The sequence below is a fragment of the Pseudochaenichthys georgianus genome, chromosome 1 (assembly GCF_902827115.2).
Source record: "Pseudochaenichthys georgianus chromosome 1, fPseGeo1.2, whole genome shotgun sequence".
Taxonomy (NCBI): Eukaryota; Metazoa; Chordata; class Actinopteri; order Perciformes; family Channichthyidae; genus Pseudochaenichthys; species Pseudochaenichthys georgianus.
The window spans coordinates 10,674,365-10,694,918 of NC_047503.1; the positions used below are offsets into that span (position 1 = coordinate 10,674,365).

Sequence of the window (20,554 nt, forward strand, 5' to 3'; positions counted from 1 at the left end):
TTTATATTTACCACTTTCATTTGAATTTAGTTTGGTAAAGGTACCATTTCAATCTCAGAATTTTTTCTCTGTGAATATAACCAACTCATTAAAAAACAAAACCCTGAAATAGCCCTTTAGACACTGTTGCAGTCGTCACTTTTGCTAATTTGTTTTGTATTGACACTTTATTGTAAAGGTTTTCTTTTTTGGCAAAATTAATCAAATTGCTGCAACCATTGCATTTTGATGTCTCAAGGTTAACTATGTACCTACTCATTGAGAACTTCACGCTATCGTGAATAGCAAATAAAAGACACGGCATACATTACAATGATTTGTTTGAGGGGAGTGGCCCATCAGGACATTCTTGAAGTGTGTACTTCTCTGCATACAAACTCCTCATGTCAAGTTCACTTCAGTACAATAAAATAACTTTTTCATATAACTCAACATTTTCCGAATCTAACAAGATACATTTGTCAAAATAGGCGTCCAGAATAATAACCCCAAGGTGAATTAACAACAAGTTCCCATCGCATAACTAAACAGATAGTGGATATCTAATCGTTGTTCTCTCTCCCTGTAGATTGATCATGACGTCAGTGCTAGGGATAGCCCTGCTGACTTTCGCCCTGTCGGGATCTGCAGTGGCCTTTGTCCCCATCGGGGGTGGGGCTTCCACTCATGTCACAATTACAGCAACGGCTCTATTGCAGAAAGTGACGGAGACATGTCGTGTGGTGGCAGAGGCTGCCGGTCACGAGTTCAGACCCACGGTAGGATGAAAGATGACGAACAACACAAACACATATTAGCAGAGAAACACATTCCCATGGGAATTAAAGACATAACACATGAAAGACAAGAGAGGGACACATATACACCAACAGATTTTTAAGGTCTTAAGGGAAAGGAGAGTAGAGGTTTATGGTAGTTTTGTATAGAATAGCAGTCATAGGATCCATTGGCATTTTTTTAGCCTCATTACCTTCCTAAGTCTTAAACCTTTCTTATCTAAGCTTATCACGACATTTAGACAAATTACTAGTACAAACATCATTTAGAAAAAAAACTATACTAAAACAATTCTATTTTATCTTAAGAATTCAGGAAGCAAAGAACAGTCCTAAGTTAGGAACCCAAAGTAGGGATAACCCTTTTAAATTCAAAATGAACTGTCATAAATGGCAGGACTATAGTTAGGTCTATATCACTATTGGTCCGCCACTTTGTTCCTGAAACATATCAATGACTATTAGATTGATTGCCATGACATTTGGTATACAGAAACATTGTTCCCAGAGGTTGAATCCTACCGAAGTTCCATAGTTCAACCATGAGGCTGATCTTTAGTTTGAACTGGATATATATTGGCACAGAGTTTGGTTGGCAAAAGTAATAATCGATGGTTTCCTATTCATGGGGGGATTGCACATTCAATAGAACATCTCATTTGGATGATATTACTGGTAAAACTTCCCAAATCACATTACAACTGCTTTTTAATGCAACCAATACAATACAAAATAAATGATTTGTGTGGTCTGTTAGCGTCAACTGTGCATGTTAAATATACTTGTTACCGGACACAAAATGTCCACACTGTGTTTGCGTTAACATAGGAAAATAAAGGCCCTTAGTCTTGTTTGATCACAACATGACATCCTCTTTGACAACACCATACTGTAACTGTAACATCTGGTCTTTGACATCTGATTACAGGGTTCGTCTCCTGAAGAGTTGGTCCAAGCCTGTTTAGGTCCGAGAGCAACAGGAGAAGTATCTGGGGCCAAGTTTCACTCTGCTCTTCAAGATATCTACACCCAGAACGGACTGGTAGACCGTGACTTTGTCAGCAGGTCAGAGAAAGATCGAAACCAAACACCTGTTACAAAGCAGTACAACTAAGGAAGTGTGCGTATGTTTCTAATGCATAGTATTTCACTTTGTTATTACTCTTGGATCTCTTTTAGTGCTCCCCACCACTTCAACTCGGAGAACTTTGTGCAGGGACGTACTCTTATTATGGAGGGTATGGCAGCCATTAAGGCCAACATTGACAAGGAGAACTTCAAGGCTGCCAGGGAAACACTGGGCAGAATCCTTCATACACTACAGGTGAGGGGGGGGCAGCTGGATATTATGATCGTTTGTTTTTTGTACTTCTACTGAGAAATATTTACATGCTTTAATTTATTTAGTTTTTTCCCCTCTTTTTTCCCTCATACAATCTGTTGTGCAGCAGCTCTTTTCACCCTCTGTCTGAAACCAGAGCCCAGTCTGCTCTGATTGGTTAGCTGCCTGGCTCTGTTGGGCTCAGTTGGGATTGGTCAATCGCAACCCTAACCCCAACCTAACCCTTACCCTAACCCAGTGGTTCTCAAACTTTTTCTGTCAGGCCCCCCCTTTGGAGAAAAAAAAAAGTCGGGCCCCCCCAACACAAATAGTCAGCTTCAGTCGCGGCGCCAGAGATTTCTTTTGGGGGTGCTGTGGGGCAGCTTGACGTTTCATAGAGGGTGCTCAACCAGAATGCGTGACTCCACCACGACTCCTTAACACCACAATGCGTGGTGGAGTCACGAACTTTGTTACATGTACGTGTCGGCACCACGCAAACAACCCCAATGTAAAGTGAATGAGGCTCCTTTGTCGTGGTGCACACATGCATTTCTACAACGTCCCGCAGTGAGCTTTTATTCTATACAACGTTTTTTAAATCTACTTTATAGCTTGCAATAACTCACGGGAGGCTTCTTTTATTTTATTTGTATTCATAATTTTTTTTATTTTTCGTCAGAATGTAAAAATTACATTAGTTACGAATTTGTGTTCTCAAAAAACAGTGCATTGTGTGTAATGCAACTGTGATTTTTATTAAATTAGTTAGTTTTTAAGGAAGGCCAGAGCTTCAGCTGTGTCAAATAGATTGTTCCCTTTAGTTAACGTTATTTAAAAGATAATGATCATGTCCCCTGTATTGTATTACGAGCGTCCATTCCCATTGGATAACGGAGAATTTTACACCCGGAAGTAAGTAGCCTATTCTCCTTACTGTCGATTGATTTTACAGTGATATCTGCACTACTCATCGACTAAAAAACACCAAATTGTCCTTGTTAATTACACAACATTGATTGGTTTGAATTGTGTACAATGCTTTTGTATTTTCCCCCTTCGATTCGGAGAAACAAATATTTTTTCGGAGTTTTAGGACGGCAGAAGACACTACACTACCCATAATCCTCAGCTATCGTTTGGGACTACACCATGTGCTTAGCTTGACAAACCCGGTGATCAGTCCTCAACCTCTGTGATTGGATGCGCGAAGTTTACACAGAGCGTCCAAAAGGACTTTGAAATGGAATGAAACCCACCGATGGCACACTATTCAAAACAGGAATCGAACGTGTCCTACCCCCTCCCCCCCTTAGGTCACAGGCTCCTCCAACAGTGCTACGCAATAAAACAGATACACAGAAAAAATAGTGAAATAGTGCAATAAGAGTCTATATACAAGTGATTGGAATATGATATATTAGATAAATAATTTCTAAGTAGCAGCCAGATGAATGTTATTTCTAAATGCAGGTGTTTAATAGTCTTCTGGCCTGTGGGATGAAGCTGTCTCTGTGTCTGGTGGTTTTAGTCCGGATGCTGCGGTACCGCCTGCCAGACTGCAGCAGACAGAACCGTTTGTGGCTGGGGTGATGGGGTCTTTTATAATCCTGAGGGCTTTCTTTAAGGTTAACCTGGTATTTTTACTCCACTACATTTATTTTAGTTACTTTACAGATTTGGATTAATGATGTGAAATATAAACAACCATTAAATCAGACTTTAGTTTCACCTGAGTGAAATTCAGTGAAGGTGATTGTCAAGTGCCAACAATCAAGAGAGATATTTGATAGTTGGTGCTTGAGTAGACTACATATTTATCTGCAGATCCGTTTAAAGCATATTCATTACTCGTTATTCTCTAATAGTTAATTAAAGACTGTATATAATTGCTATTGTGCACATCCCTTTCAAGATTTTCTAAGGTTTATTGACATATCATATACACAACAGTGTAGTTATGCAATGAATGAAAAACTTGGGTCACAGGTTCCTCAACAGTGCATTACAAGACATCTATCAATGTGTGTATACTTCCACCATTACACTGTCGTATTCTGCACATTTCTTTAAATAAAGCCTTATTAGTTAGCACATCCTCCTATCAGGCACTAAACTGTTTTACTCTAGATATCATTTGAGTATCTTCTTGATATTTTCTATTCTATATTTATATAATTGACCTTCTACTTTCCCACTATTTTGTATGTACTCTTAATATTTAAATGTTTTCATAAAATATAACACATTCAAAAGTGCTTTACAAAAATGAAAGACATTAAGAAAAAGGCATTTTAAACAGTCATTAAAAAGCAACACAATCTTCCTGCATTGCAATTACTCTAAACGTGTAATAACGTGCTTTAACCAGTAGGTGGTTTGGGTTAAAAGCATAGGTTAAAAGGCTGTCAAGTTTACAGTGTTAAAAGGAAAAAAGGAAAAAACCCATAGCAACAAAAGATGGTCTTAACATGACCCAGTCGTCTAGTAGACAATAATATCAAAACAAAATATTACTACTAACTTTATTGTGAAATTAAAACAGAACGGTAAAAGAATAGTTTCCGGTCTATTCTGATGCCCGATCTCTGTAGATAAATAAAGAACTATGACAGATGTATAATATTTAATGCAGCCAAACCATTTATTACAATGCATTCATGTGATGACTTTCAAAGAGTAAAGCAAGCACTGCTGAATAAAGTATGATTTTCTCTTTTACGAAACTTTTTTTTTCATATGGAATGCAGTTGGAGGTCAACCAATCAAAGAGCTTGAGGACTGATCACGGGGTTTGTCAAGCTAAGCACATGAGAGGCTTCTCAATACTCAAATTTCCCCTCCTCGACTCCCCTCCTCGACTCCCCTCCTCGATACTTAGACCCGCCCACAGGAGATGCGAGCGGAGGACCGAGGAGGGGAACCGAGGAGGGAGGAGGGGAAGCAGCAGACGTTTAAAGAAATGAGAACTCCTCTCCTCTGAGCGGTCATATTAAAGCGACGTCCGTTCATTATTACGTGGCAACAGCTGCATCAGCTGGAGTGTTTTGTCATATTTTATAATCTCTGTTAGATCAGCTGAACATTGTTCCCCCACATATTTACTTTGAATTCATTGAGAGTGCGGTATAATGAGGCAATACCAGGCTACAGATGCGGACACACACACACACACAAATATATTTATATAAATATATGCAATTTAAAGTATGAGAGCACTCTCATAATAACGTAACACAATCAGAGACTGGATATATCCCCCCCCCCCCCCCCTCTCTCTGGTCGCTGAAATGGGGAATTGAAATTACAGGCCAAAAGTTGTATTTGCAAGTATTAAAAGTAAGCAGAGGACACCAAACCAACGGAGACCTGTCTGTCCGCCGCATCTGCGCACTGTACAACACACACCGACACACTGTACAACACGCACCTACACACTGTAACCTACCACACACACACCTACACACTGTACCACACACACCTACACCTCCTAAAGCATAATCAGGCTACAGCCGTTGTGTATTTTATTATGTGAAGCACTAAATGGTTTTAGAAAAATATCGACTCTTTGTTTGTAGATATCTACTAAACTAAAGCAAATAAAGAGAGTAGGCCTGTTATACTGAGTGATATATATTTTACACACTGCTCTGCTTTCTGCAGGACCTCACAGCTGTTCTCACTGTAAACATCGCGTTGCGATGAGAGCAGTTTCTAAAATAATATCCAGGGGATGCATGCAGAGCTGTCATTGGCTGAGATAAGTCCGGCCGTGCGTCACGCCTCCACCGTTCCCGGAAATGCATCCGCGGAGGAGCCGTGGAGGAACCATCAGTGTATCCTCGGTTATAGCTCCTCCAGAGAGCCTCCTCGACGCTCGATCCTCGGTCCTCGGTGTGCATTTAGAGAAATGAGACGTCCTTCAAAATGGCGCGCTGAAATTCATTTCCGGGTCACTACCGGAGGACCGAGGAGTCGAGGAGTCGAGGAGGGGAAATTTGAGTATTGAGAAGCCTCTATGGTGTAGTCCCAAACGATAGCTGAGGATTCTGGGTAGTGTAGTGTCTTCTGCCGTCCAAAAACTCCAACAAATATTTGTTTCTCCGAATCGAAGGGGGAAAATACAAAAGCATTGTACACAATTCAAACCAATCAATGTTGTGTAATTAACAAGGACAATTTGGTGTTTTTTAGTCGTTGAGTAGTGCAGATATCACTGTAAAATCAATCGACAGTAAGGAGAATAGGCTACTTACTTCCGGGTGTAAAATTCTCCGTTATCCAATGGGAATGGACGCTCGTAATACAATACAGGGGACATGATCATTATCTTTTAAATAACGTTAACTAAAGGGAACAATCTATTTGACACAGCTGAAGCTCTGGCCTTCCTTAAAAACTAACTAATTTAATAAAAATCACAGTTGCATTACACACAATGCACTGTTTTTTGAGAACACAAATTCGTAACTAATGTAATTTTTACATTCTGACGAAAAATAAAAAAAATTATGAATACAAATAAAATAAAAGAAGCCTCCCGTGAGTTACTACAAGCTATAAAGTAGATTTAAAAAACGTTGTATAGAATAAAAGCTCACTGCGGGACGTTGTAGAAATGCGTGTGTGCACCACGACAAAGGAGCCTCATTCACTTTACATTGGGGTTGTTTGCGTGGTGCAGACACGTAAATGTAACAAAGTTTGTGACTCCACCACGCATTGTGGTGTTAAGGAGTCGTGGTGGAGTCACGCATTCTGGTGAGATCAGGTTGAGGGTGCTCAAACATTTAGAGTTTCCCATTAATGTACCGGTCACTACAGTTGAATGTTCTACTGCAACACTCCCCACGCAAATACAGAATGTACCCACGACTGTTACAATGAAGGCTCGATAATCAGCTCACGACATATAGGTGTAAGCAGGGGTAAAGTACTATTTTTCTAGGTGGTGTGTGGACCTCACATAGGGGGGTCCGGGGGCAAGCTCCCCCGAGAAGATTTTTAAATATTGAAGTTAAAAACATCAATCTGGTGCACTTTGAGAGCAAAATGAAGAGATCTATGGATACCTCTCTCAACACCCATTTGAAACAGAACTGTAAACAGATTTACTTTTTCTTTATGGATATTTTACAAATCACCCTTTTAAACTTTATTCTTGTTTTACTGTAATATAGTATTTCATACCTTTTTTTCATTTATTCTCTTATTTTTTTATAACTATAATGATCATATAAACGTGTGCCTCGGAAATAATTGTTTACATTAATGGTGACCAAAACATTCCTCATTACCGCTGACCCTTTCAGCGCTCAACCAATCAGATGAGAGCTGTTTGTTGCGTCGCAAGCTAGAAGGGGCGTTAACCAAAGAAACAAACTAACTAGCTGTTTTACCGCAAGGCTCTGTGCCAGACCTAGGAAGAGCAAATGGCAAAGCATGTCAACACTTGAAATGTATGCACTGTAGCAAAATAATATTAAACCTGTTTGGGTTCACTTAACCTATATGTTAAGTTGTAGGGTGATGTGGACATGGACAGAACACTTAGGTTAAAGGTGGTAGAATCCTGTATATGAAATTGTTTCTGTCTTTCAAAATATTAATTTGTGTTTTTCTATCCACTGTCAGGACTTCTACAGCCACAGTAACTGGGTCGAGTTGGGAAACACAAAGCCATACATCAACCTCATACGGCCAGATCTTTCTCTGGATAACCTGGCAGGTTCGTGCGTGCATTTGTGTGTGTTTGACAAATATAGGATGACTATGATTTGATTGCTGTGGGTTGAGTAAAGGCACAAAGACACTATTTCCATTGTATCACTTGTAGGTTAAAGCCCATTGCACAGACCAAAGAAAGGGTCTGTTCTGTCTTCATGCCTTTATTATGATTGGCAGCCGGATGTGCATTATTATCAGATGACCATACATAGCTCTCCAATCACTGTTCTACAGTATATCATAGAGCAGAAGTCAAAGTCATGATCACTCACTGTATGTGTCATTTGCTTGTATAGATATCGACACTGCCACCTGCAGCGACTGTGCCAGTGGAACATGTCCTAATACCATCCTCCCCAACATCCTGAGTGAGAAGAAACTCACATCAGGCTACATGGGAATCTTCTCCTCTGACAAGCCCCAAGGTAACATTGAGAAGCTTGCACCCAAACCCTGAAATCAATTGAACTTTGTTTACATTACATCATTATTTCTTATATACACAAAAAATGGCCGAAACAGAGATAATATGACGGAACGCAAACTCATTTTAAATACATTTGAAACATTTTGAAAACCACATGTTATTGGTGGTGTTAGGTTACTTTTAGACAGTAGAGCTAGCTGTTTTACCCCTGTTTACCATCCAAATGCTAAGTTAAGCTAACTGGCTGTGGGCTTTCCCTCCATACTTAATAATGTAACTGCAAAAAATACAATAGGTATTTCCTAAAAATCTCAAACTGGGAAAATAAACCATGTGACATTTACGTTCCCTAGTATTACAATCAGATGCAACACAATTACGGCAGTTAAATAAAAACAAGTTCTTCCTGGAGTACAAGCAGGGGCGGCCATCGGTACGTTCTTCACATAACGGCCGGTCGTCCTGGAAAGCTGACAGCCGGCACCCATTTAAATATTTTTTTCTTTTAAACATCATAATTTAAGATGTAGACTGAGAGACGACAGCGCTAAGCAAACATTTGGTTTATACTCGCCTAGGGGCTTTTCTGAAGAAAAAATATATTTACATACACGTCCGTCCACATGGCACGTTTCTTTACTTGCTCATGGACACTGTTGTCCATGTACACATGTCTATAGGCACTACGGCTGTGCCGGAAGTAGAACGCTACTTTACCAAGTTTGAAAGAAGCTGTAATGCCCCCTGCTGACCGAACGCAGAATATGAAGTAATAACCGAACATCCGATGTGTGTAGAGCTGGGACTGTAGCAGCAGCTGTGGTTTTTAGCAGATCTAATGAAAGTAAATAGTGGCTGGCAGTATGTAAGAGGCCCTGCACTCTGCGGCCCTGGCGACACACCTCAGAAGCTGCAGGTTTATCATTGTTTCTGCCTGCATGCTTCAGAGAGTTCATGAAGTGAAATAACTGTTAACACTATAAAGAAGCTGTAGGCAGCTTAGGGTGTGTTCACACCTAATAGTCCGCTCTCTGGTGCGCACCAGACCACAGTTTGTTACATTGTTTCATTTTTCAGAAGGTTCGGTTTGCGTTCACACTGGCAAAAACTCAAAGGGACTATAAACTTTAAATACAAGTCATGTGCACGGAAATGCTGTTCAACCATTGGTCAGACATTAAGGGGGTACAAACACAAATCCCGGCCATTTCTAGCGGAGCCTCCGCCATGGAGCATCGGTCCGTTCGATTTAACTGTATACAGTTTGGCTGTAACTGACAAGAAAACAGCGGAGAAGTAACGGGCAGAAACCCTCCTTTTTACGCAGCAGTCCAGACATAGGTCAGACGGCGACACATATTCAGTTGCCAGTTACTTTGGCATCAGGGCAGGGATATCTAGATACTTCCCAAGGTTTGACATAATGAATTGTGCTACTTTTAAAGCAAGCAACGATTTTCAAATCTGTAATCAAAAAGCTCCTCAAAAACGCTATTGAAGCAGTTCCTGCCGTTGCTACGTTAGTTCAAACAGTAACAACGGACTATTTTTCTTAGCGGATGCATGTACATTTAAATACATACAACTATTTTTTAAATCAATAAAATAATTTTCTAAATCCACAAAAGCATTTCAATTAATATTGGGAGTCATGTCGTTACTTTGTTGAGAATGTGGCCATGTAATAAGCGGCATAATGTGCAGCAGCGCGGTCATTATGGGGAAAAGAACACCTTCATGCCAATCTAGATCCCTCCGCTTCGCGTCGGGCTCCTGATCAGCCTGTCGGTGTTCTTTTCCTGCTTATCCATGAGAGACTTCCTGCAGAGGAGGGGCGTTTCACCGACGACAGGTGTTCTTACTTTTATGTAGCTGACGGAGAATGTTTACTTTACACGACACTGTTCAACACTTAATTCTGCTTTACTCTTTAACTAAACAACCGCGGATGTCTTGAAAGACTCTTTCGCTAAAGATATTTGAAGATATCCGCGTTCTTGTGACACGTAAATACTGCGCTTCCTATGTTTTGGTGCGGACTGCGTTCACACCAGCAATGAACCGCTCCAGAGTTCGCAAGCAAGCGCTCCGAGACCACCTATTTTAGCGGACCAGAGTCCGGTTGTTTAGTTCACTTAAGAGGTCTCGGACTGCGTTCACACCGACCCAAATGAACCGCACCAAGCGGCTAAACGCACCAGGGTTCGATTCAACCGGACTATACAAGGCAGGTGTGAACGCACCCTTAATCTGAAAGAATCCCCCACATTAATTCCTATATCAATGTAGACTGGTTAACTATCCAGCTTTGCAAATTCTGGCTTATAAATTGTGTCTTAATTGACATTATAATTACTGGGTCAGAGTCCAGGGCCGTTTTTCAGTCTTAGTCCATCCCTGAGTACAAGACAGTCATTTGCACATAACGTGGGATTGTTTGTGTTGACAAGTTGAACCCTGGCCCAGATCAACTTGTTATTTTTGCTCTGTGCCAGGTAAATGTAGCCATGGAGGGGAAGCTGACCTGACGAGCACAACACATCCTCGCGGAGGCATCAGCAAGGACGAGCGCCGCTCAGACAACGTGGCCCTTCACAACGCTGCTGTCAATATAGCTACAGCCGCCAGCCTCGAGCTGTTGGAGGACCTCCGCTTAGCTGCCGGGAACGATGACTATTTGAGGTATGCGGTCAATATCTAAATCCTATTTTATCTTACCATTAGTTTGACATTATATTATCACTACCCAAACCATAGATTGTATATAAGAAGCAGACATTGTCACCTTGACGTGACCCATTGGATTCTGGATTACGGGTTTGAAGCCTTGTATTAGCATTTTTTACGTTGACTAATGCATTTTTTGGAACCAGCAGTGGACAGAAGACAATTTAGGTGACTATTGTCTGCAACTTTCATGATCTGAAAAAAGACTTGGAAAGGGTTTTAAGATGAAAACACAACACTCAACCAGACACAACTGTGGTAGCGACGCACCAACCCATACCCTGCTATATCGTCTTTTATACATTGAAATAGGACGTTAGCTTATAAAATGTACCTAAAGATGATTTCAAGAAGACTTGAAACAAGCAATTTAGGCTATAAACTCATGTTCACAGAGATCAAGTGAGAAGTAGCGACATTCTTTCATAGACGTCATACAATCTGACTTATTTCTGCAACTAGTGGATGGAGGAGGTGGAGGTGGTGAACAGCTACAAGTTCCTGGGAGTGCACTTAAACAATAAACTGGACTGGACAAACAACACTGATGCTCTCTTCAGGAAGGAACAGGAGGAGGCTCAGGTCATTCAATGTGTGCACAAGGCTGCTGCAGATGTTCTACCAGTCTGTGGTGGCCAGTGTGCTCTTCTTTGCCGTGGTGTGCTGGGGTGGAAACACAAACACTAGGGACACTGGCAGGCTGAACAAGCTTGTGAGGAAGGCTAGCTCTGTAGTTGGAGTACAACTGGACAATCTGGAGGAGGTGGCAGGGGGGAGGACGAGGAGGAAGCTCGACAGCATCCTAGAGCAGTGATTCTCAAACTTTTTTCAATAATAGGCGCATTCCCACTGCGGTACTTTTCCCACAAAGGTTCATGCGAACTTAGTTCATGCGAACTCTTTAGTTCAAACCGGAGAGACGTGATGTAAGATTTTACATATTTATTGTTTACACGTCATATGAAATGAAATGATTGCCATGATAATACAACAGGAGAATGTAATGGTGTTTGGCGATTAGGCCCCGGTTTGCAGGATAATCATTCAGGAGGGAAAGCACCGCTCCGATGAAATCCCCGGGGTCTAGACACTGGTGGTGGTGCTGAGTAGGTGAGACCGGTCTGAAGAAGGAAGGTTTAGCTTTGTCCTGGAGGAGACTGGAGGCGAGAGGGGTGGAGGCGGGTTGCGGTCATCTGCAAATGACAACTGACAGGGAGGAAGAGCAGGCATTTAAGGAATTTAGCATGTGCAACTATTGGCTGCTGAGGGGTGACGCCCTCATATTTAATGAGGGGGGAAGGGAGCCATCGAGTGACGTGTAAGTGACTCGTGTTAGGTCTTCCTTATTGAACTTGCGCTAAGCTTCATTTCGCATGAACTAAGTACAGATCACGTTCACACCAGAAAAAGTCCCTGGGGGTGGATTAGGCAAATGAAGCCGCTGACGTCACTTCTTCTTCTTCTGCTTTGGGTTTACTGGCAGGCCGCAACCCACTTCACGGCGTATACTGCCGCCCAAAGTCCCCGGCCGGAAGTCCCCGGAGTTGGGGACTGGCTTCAGTAGAAGCTGCTGGGACTCCCAGCAGCTTCTACTGAAGCCTTCCGAGTAAATCGCCAGAACGCCGACACCTCCTCATCTCCACCGCTCCCATGTTTTATTTTGTGTTGCCATAAATTAGTCTCTGCGTTTCTGCGCTGGGCTAATGCTAATAATGCTAATGCGAGGATAATAAAATGGCGGCTTCACAAAACTTTTTGGGAGTTTTACGGGGCGTGGTTTGCAATCCGCCCAGCCAATCAGAAATATAGCTCTTTTCTCACAAAAGAGCCGCTCGAAAGTCCCTGCTCTCTAGCAGGGACTTTCGAGGGGTTAAAAAGGTTCGCATGAACTAATTTTAGTACCGGCTCTTTTTGGTGTGAACGCGATCATGAACTAAGTTCGCATGAACCTTTGTGGGAAAAGTACCGCAGTGTGAATGCGCCTAATGTACCCCCTTTGAAAAAAAAATGCAGCCATGTACCCCCTGATCAGCGCAAAAACAATTTGTTAGGGACAAAATGCCTATATAAAGAGGTACAGCACAGCGCTGCACCATCGGTGTCTGATTTATTAAAACAACAACCTTGTAACTGAGAAACACTTAAATGCTGCTACATTTCAAATGTTTACAATCCATCACTAAATTCATGGAAAACCAATTTTAACATCATGCAATAACACTTAGACGACATTAGTTGCATTGAACTGATCTTTTTAATAAGTTGTACTTATAATATAGTGAGAAACATGGGCTTGTGCTTCACTGAGGATCTTTGTTATTCTCAGTGACAGGAAGGCCACTGCAGTTATTACACTTCGCGTTTTGATATATGTGTAACTCTGTTAATAAAAAAACCCACACTGCTCAAACTTCGTTACTTTTCCTAAAATTGGTATTTTTTTTATCATTAACTTCAAAATAAATCTCACGTACCCCCTGCAGTACTCCAACGTACCCCCAGGGGTCTGCGTACCCCCATTTTAGAACCACTGTCCTAGAGAACCCCTCCCACCCACTCCATGCAGAACTAGTGAAGATGAGGAGTACGTTCAGCCACAGACTCATCCCTCCACGACACAGCACCAAGCGCCTCGGACAGTCCTTTGTGCCTGTAGCCATCAGGCTGCACAACAAGGGGTCAATAATATAAAATCACTGGACATAAATATACACTGTTTCCACAACCCATGTTAATATATTAGTAGTAGACCAAATATGTAGATAGATATGTCACTATATGTACAGATGTCCATTTTCACTTGTCACTTTAACTCATTTCGTACTTCATAATTTATATGACCAAATATGTATATATGCTGACAGTTATTTTACTCTTATTTTTACTCATCTCCTATTTCATAGTCTTTTATTATCATTATCAATTTTATTTAAAAAAAATTTCTTGATTTTATTTTTGATTGTATTAATCTGTGTGAATCTGTGCTGTCCTGTTTTTCACGCTTACCCTGTTGCTGCTTGGACAACTGCATTTCCCCACGGGGATTAATAAAGCTCCATCTTATTTGATCTTATCTTAGTGAAGTTGCCCCCTTCAGGCCTCATTTGTTTAGCTTGGTTCAGACAGATTAGGTTGACCTGAGTTTTACTTATTCACTCTCTATTTTTACAGAATGATGGGGATCGCCCGTTCAGCAGTCGTGTGCTTTGTGCACCACCGGCAGTATGTCTGAAGACATTGATGCAGCTAGGGCGGTTGTTTATGAAATCATTGACAGCAAAAAAGGAACACAGGATGAGCCATCAGAGTACATTCTGGTTCCCTTCAACGACCCTGGTATGAACTCTTCTACCTCACTGTTCATGTTTATGTAACCATGAGTCATGCTATACGGAATGCACTCACCTGTAAAGAAAACAAATGTTGCCCGATGTTTGTGAGTTAACAAGACCCCGATGGGGCTCACAATATTGCCATAACAAGTTATTTATGTTAATGTCAGAAATGCACTCGTTTCCGTTTTTCATGTAGGTTTTGGACCAATGATCAGAACAACAGACCCTGATAAGATGAAAAGCGAAATCGCTAAGCTTACAGCGAAAGGAGGTGGTGATACCCCTGAGATGTGCCTGTCAGGACTTCTGGTACTTAAACTATGATATTGTCTTAATACAGTGGTTGTTCATTATTTTATAACTATTTAAGACTGAGCTGATGCAAAATGAACTGACTAGGTTATTGTTTTGTATCTCCAGTTGGCTCTCACCGGTGCCCCTTCCTCCTCCTACATCTATGTTTTCACCGACGCCGTAGCCAAAGACATTTACCTCAAGGCCACCGTCATTGCTCTCATCAGGAGCACCAAGTCCACGGTAAACACTGACTGACACCCTGTGATGCTACTTTTTTATTCATTCTGCTTAACAGGTTAATCCCCCCCCCTTCCTACCAAAGATTCCATACATGAAAAGTAACACATATTAAATGTAATACACGTACATGCACAGCACATAGCAGTGGTAAACATCATCTCAATAGGGAAACACATTTTAGATACAACTGAGTTTTTCCAGTTATAAAACAGTAATGATCATTGTGTGGTGGTTAGAACATCATTACGGAAGTATGTGATGAGCATTCATATGCTCATTAATTTATCTTATGTAGTTGCAAACATTTTAATGGGTGGATGTCATTAACACGCATATTTGGTGCAAAATGTAACAATTTTTGACCACTCGAGAATGGATAAAATATAGACAAAGATTGACTCGCAGGCACTTCAGAAACCCCCTTATTGTCAATGTACCAAGGGAAGCCATACATCAAATGAATACAATGTAGTTTGTGTTTGGAAAGTTTGATGAGACTGTGTTTATCCTGAAAGCTGGCCATTTTAAACAGTGAGGTCAGGTCTTAAAGAGCAATTTGCAGGTTGTTTTTTTTACATTTAAGCTTAACCTTGACTGAAAATTACAATTACAAATGTTAATGCAGGATTTCATATGTTTTACAATAAATAAGGGCACGAATTCAGAGGGAAAGGAGCCGTTTTGAGCTCTGCTACTAAAAACTGCTTTTTTTTAACATCATACGTCAAACGCGTCATATTACGTCACATGGGGGAGCAACTTTCTCGGACTCCTTCTCTGCCCAATCCACGGTAGTAGTTTGTAGTTGGTTTGAGCGGTTGTGATTTAGTGAGCTGCTATTTTTCCAGTAATTTTACATTGCATTTCACCTTTTTTATTCATGTTGAGCTCGAGTTTGTGCAGGTTGCACAAACTCGAGCCTGTCAGTGTCAGGACATCGAGTCCAGTTTCCCTAACAGGAAAAGGACCGGAGCTAGTGTTCGTTCCTGGGTGCGTTGTGTGAGCTGCATCCACCTCCCTGCAGCACATACTCTCCACAGCTGAAGCCTATCAAACAATACGTTTATCAGGAAACTTTTTCTTTTCCTCTTTTTTTTCTCTCTCTCTATCTCTCTCTCTCTCTCTCTCTCTCTCTTAACTTTGGAGCATTGTTTTTGCCTTTTTACCAATAAGCCTGCCATGACATGTTTTGAACCAATGGATTCCTTAGGTTGTCTTTTTATGTGACATGCTGGGATTATATTCAACACATGAACTGGTCTCCACAGGTATCATTCTTCATAACTGCACCCTTTAAGAGGCGCCGTCGTTTCACAAGAGCTGCCAACTTAGACGTCTACAAGGAGCTAGCTTTGGCCTCCGGAGGCCAGGCCATCCAGGTTTCTAAGAAGGATTTACCTCAGGCTACAGGCGTCATCCTTGACACCTCCACTTCAGCTTTGGTAAGACCCTGCAGATCTAAAAGTACATTCTCGGAAGCATGGGCTGGGCCTTCAGGGGTTGGACCAGTTTTATAAATAAAGCAGTAAATAAGGATGCTCTTCTTGACCCCCCCCTCTTCCTCAGGTAACAGTAATTCAGCGTGCAAGGAACCCTGGTAAACCGGAGACCTTCCCCTTTATGTTGGATGAATCGCTGAAAAATATCACTATCTACATCACAGGACCAACAATTGCCTTCACACTGACCAACCCTGCAGGTAACATGTCGTTCACATTCGCATCAAATCAGGAGAGTGTCAATATTTGAGGCTCATTTGGGTGCCCACTTTTCTTACTATGATTATGATACATATTTATGCTGAAAATGTTCAGGTGTGAGCTCAAGCCAGGGTGACACCATCGGAAAACTGGGAACCCTACAAACAGTTGGCAACCTGTGGAGGATTCGTCTCAACGCCGACAGCCTGGAAGGAAACTGGCAGCTCAACATCAACTCCAACCAGCAATACACACTTAAAGTCACAGGTCAGTTACTTTTGCTCACTACTTTTTTTGCCGAAATGTAGTTGAAAGGATAAATACCACCGTAATATCTTCAAGGCTAGAAAGAGGGGGAAATGGTTGCGACCAGCCAAGATTGTATGAGGTCAGTGCTCCATGCCCAAAAAATACCCAAGTACCCTCCCTGCACTTCATTTTTTTCTCCAGATTAAATAAATAACCAAGATTTAATTTGCTGCAGATTTGCTGTTCCAAGTACCTTTGGCCAGGCTGTTGTTTCCCCCTCTTTCCAGCCTTTGTGCTAAGCTAAATGGATACTAGCAGTAGCTTCATGTTCACTTAACAGACATGATGTTTAACTTTGGGCAATAATCTAGTCATTAAACCTATGGAAAGAAAGCAAATACATATTTTAAAATAAAGAGCTATTCTTTCATTACATCTTAGCTGAAGGTTTCACTAACCCGAATGTAATACTTTTTTTATTCAGTAGTGTATTTCAAATGTATACCACTACTTTTTGGTTAATCGAAACCGCGTCACACTGTTTTGCTTCTGTTTTTATGAATTGTATCTGCATTTACAGTAAGGCTGTGTTTGTTTTACAGGCCAGAGTACTATTACCTTCATCTATAACTTTGTGGAGAGTTTCGAGGGACCTCACCCAGGTTATGCAGTACTCAGTGGGCGTCCACAAGCAGGTACACTATAAAGCATGGATGGATTACTGAAGGGCAAGCACAAGCCCAGGGGCCCAAAGTGTGAGGGGCCCTGTGGCCTTCACTTACAAAATGTCACTAAAAGAGGCAAGTAGACAAACCAGGAAGAGACAAAAAATAACCACAAAAAAAACATAATACGACTATAAAGTGTAAAAACAGCTATAAAGTGCAGTTTTTCTTAACATTAAGTGAGTCACCTATATTTAATATGTAAATCCAAACGTACGCCTACAAACCCTACAAATAAAATTCCTAAACTATAATTCCTTTGAATCCATTAGGCTGAAGACCAGTCGTGGAAGATGCACTCACATCTTATACTCAAGGACAAGTTGTGCATTCAAATTGTACTTAAGGGATTAACAGTACAACAATACAAGCATCAAGCTATACAATAGTAGAACATTACTTAACAAGATTTGTTCATTGTCATTTTATGCATCAAAATGCACGTTGTATTTTCATTATGCTCCAAGAAAGACAACCAAAAGTATAGTACGAAGGCTGATTAATGTTGTGACTTATCTTTACTGTATGCTGCCCAGTTAGTTGTACATCCAAGTAAGGCATCAATAAGGTAAAATACACACAAATATTACTTATTTAACCCTGTAAATTACTTTGTAAAATAAAATGGAATAGCTCTAATGAAGTACAAGTACCTAAACATTTTATTTAAGAACAGTACTTGAGTGAATGGACTTATCTAGAAACACCAGTGCTAAAGAAAAGACCTCAACAATAATCAGCATTTTTTTTTTCTACAAATGATGGCATGTCCCTATAAACACACAGCTAATGGTGAGGTTTGGCACATCAAACATCCTAATAGCACACACTCCACAAACATTCCAATGTTAATGGGAAATTATTCATGATCTTTGCATACACATATGTATAGGTCACTTTTTCCTCCCCTTACCTTGCTTCTTCACTTCTCTCCTCTGGAATCACCAGGCCAGCCGGCCACTCTGATGCTCTCCGTACTTGGTAGGAAAGGTCCGTCATCGATGACCATAGGAGATGTTGCCCTGGTTACTGTTTCCGGCCCTGAGACTGCTAGCAATAGCACAACATTGGACATGGGCAACGGAGACATCCTGGTGACTGTTGATGCCATCCCTGAGGGGGAGTTTGTTGTCACTCTGGAAGGAACTGACAAAGTGTCCAACAGCACATTCCAGAGGCAGTCCACCACCCAGATGTCCATCTCTAAAGTCCAAATCATGGTCTGTATTTTACCATCCTGTGTAGTGTGTATACATACAACAAGCAAATGTTTGTATACAAAGTTAGATAAAGGCCTATTTGCAATGTAAGCACTTTTTTTGAATGTCACTTGTTTTCACCTGTTTTCTTCCATCTAGGCTGTGGTAGACAGCAGTGTGAGGCCAGGGGAATCATTCAGGATCCCCATAAGCGTCCTGACCCAGGGCTCTGGTGGCAAATACAGCGTCAATGCCAGAAATGACAGAGGCTTCCCCATGTCCCACCCAGACAGGTGAGTGCTTTTTTTCATATGTTTCTGACATTAGATTTATATTTAAGCCCTGCAGATGTCTTTGTTACAATGTTTTTTGTGCCATAATCATTGAGGTCTTTGACCCTGACCGTTGAAATTGGGTGTTTCAAGGGAGGTCTATTTTCTTTTTAAGCTACGCCTTCTGTCCTCCTGCTTTAACTGATTTAGTTTTCTTGTACTTGGTCTAAATCAATTGTCTCTATACAAAAATCATTTGAATAGTTTTGCTGCTGAAGAACTCAGGGGGCGCTGTGCCCGACAAAATAATGTTGCAGGTCCTCAAACCTGGAAATTAGTCAGCTGTTTTGAACAAAGTCAATGGTTTTTTTTTTGGTGCGTGATATATGGTCTGTAGCTTAAACGAATTAAGAAATGTTCCCATGTTAGTTTTTACGACTCTACACTTAATTTACTCACACTCTTACATAATAATCCTTTGCGACCATACTGCATTCTGAGAAAATACCAAATGAATCACATCATCATAGTGCTTGAGCTCCACTTCTGTGTGCCTTTATCGTGTGCATTGACTCAGTCCGTTGTGCCCTCCTTGTTTAAAGCAGCGCAAGCAATGAGCTCAGGTACAAAAGGGCTGCATTCTGCAATTACATTACAGATTGTTTCCATCACTTGACAATAAACTGCCTCCTTGTTGGAATGTTGAGCACTAGTCTATTATCATTATAGATTTCTCACATTATTTAAATGTCATTAATGATCAATGCTTTGAACGTGAAATGTTCTTGATTTCAATCAAAATCAAATGTGTGTGTGTGTGTGTTATTCTCAAATTGTTTTTCTCTCTTTTGACAGTATCATCTTGACAACTGGTGTATATACTAATACTAGTCTGACTATAACGCCACCTGCCGACACTCCATCAGGCACTGACGTCACTCTGACGGTGGAAGCCTTGTCGGACAGCGGCGTGGACTCCAATTACGTGGTTATGAGATTCTCTGTTTTAACCAAGGTAACGAGAATACAGAGTTGAAAAGAGTAGGAATAACAACATTCTTTTAAACATGGCTACAAAGACTTTTTTCAGAGATTCGTTTCTCCTCCATATCTTAATTGCACTTTGTTGTGATTCATAAATACATTTCCCACTTTTTTCCCCTTTGTTCTCTGTCCAGATCACAGATTTCATTCAGCCTGTGTGTAAATTGATGAGCGTGCTGGCTGATGCTTGCCCTCAAGATGTTTCTCAGTGTAAATCTTTCCAGTAGGAGCTTGCGGCCAACCTTACGGACGGAAACGGTACCGGGATAGAGAGCGTGGCCTTGCGGCAGGGCAGTGGAAATATCACCACCACCTCCCTGAGTGATCCCTTCATTCTGGCCAACTACACAGCCTCTTGCTGCTCACAGATTGTTGAGATAGTGGCTGTAGATAAAGTTGGAAATGTGGGCAAGTGCTATCATTCCATTGTGCGTTCTGCAGGCCCTCCGGCTTTAACCATGTCTCTTACAATGTGGTTGGGCTTGCTGATATCTGCCCTTGTTACAAGGTTTTAA

The 20,554-nt window shown here is 41.2% G+C and overlaps 1 pseudogene; it reads left to right on the plus strand.

Moving 5' to 3' along the window:
* Positions 1–575: 575 nt before the first annotated feature.
* On the plus strand, positions 576–20,554 carry LOC117448660 (von Willebrand factor A domain-containing protein 7-like; annotated as a pseudogene).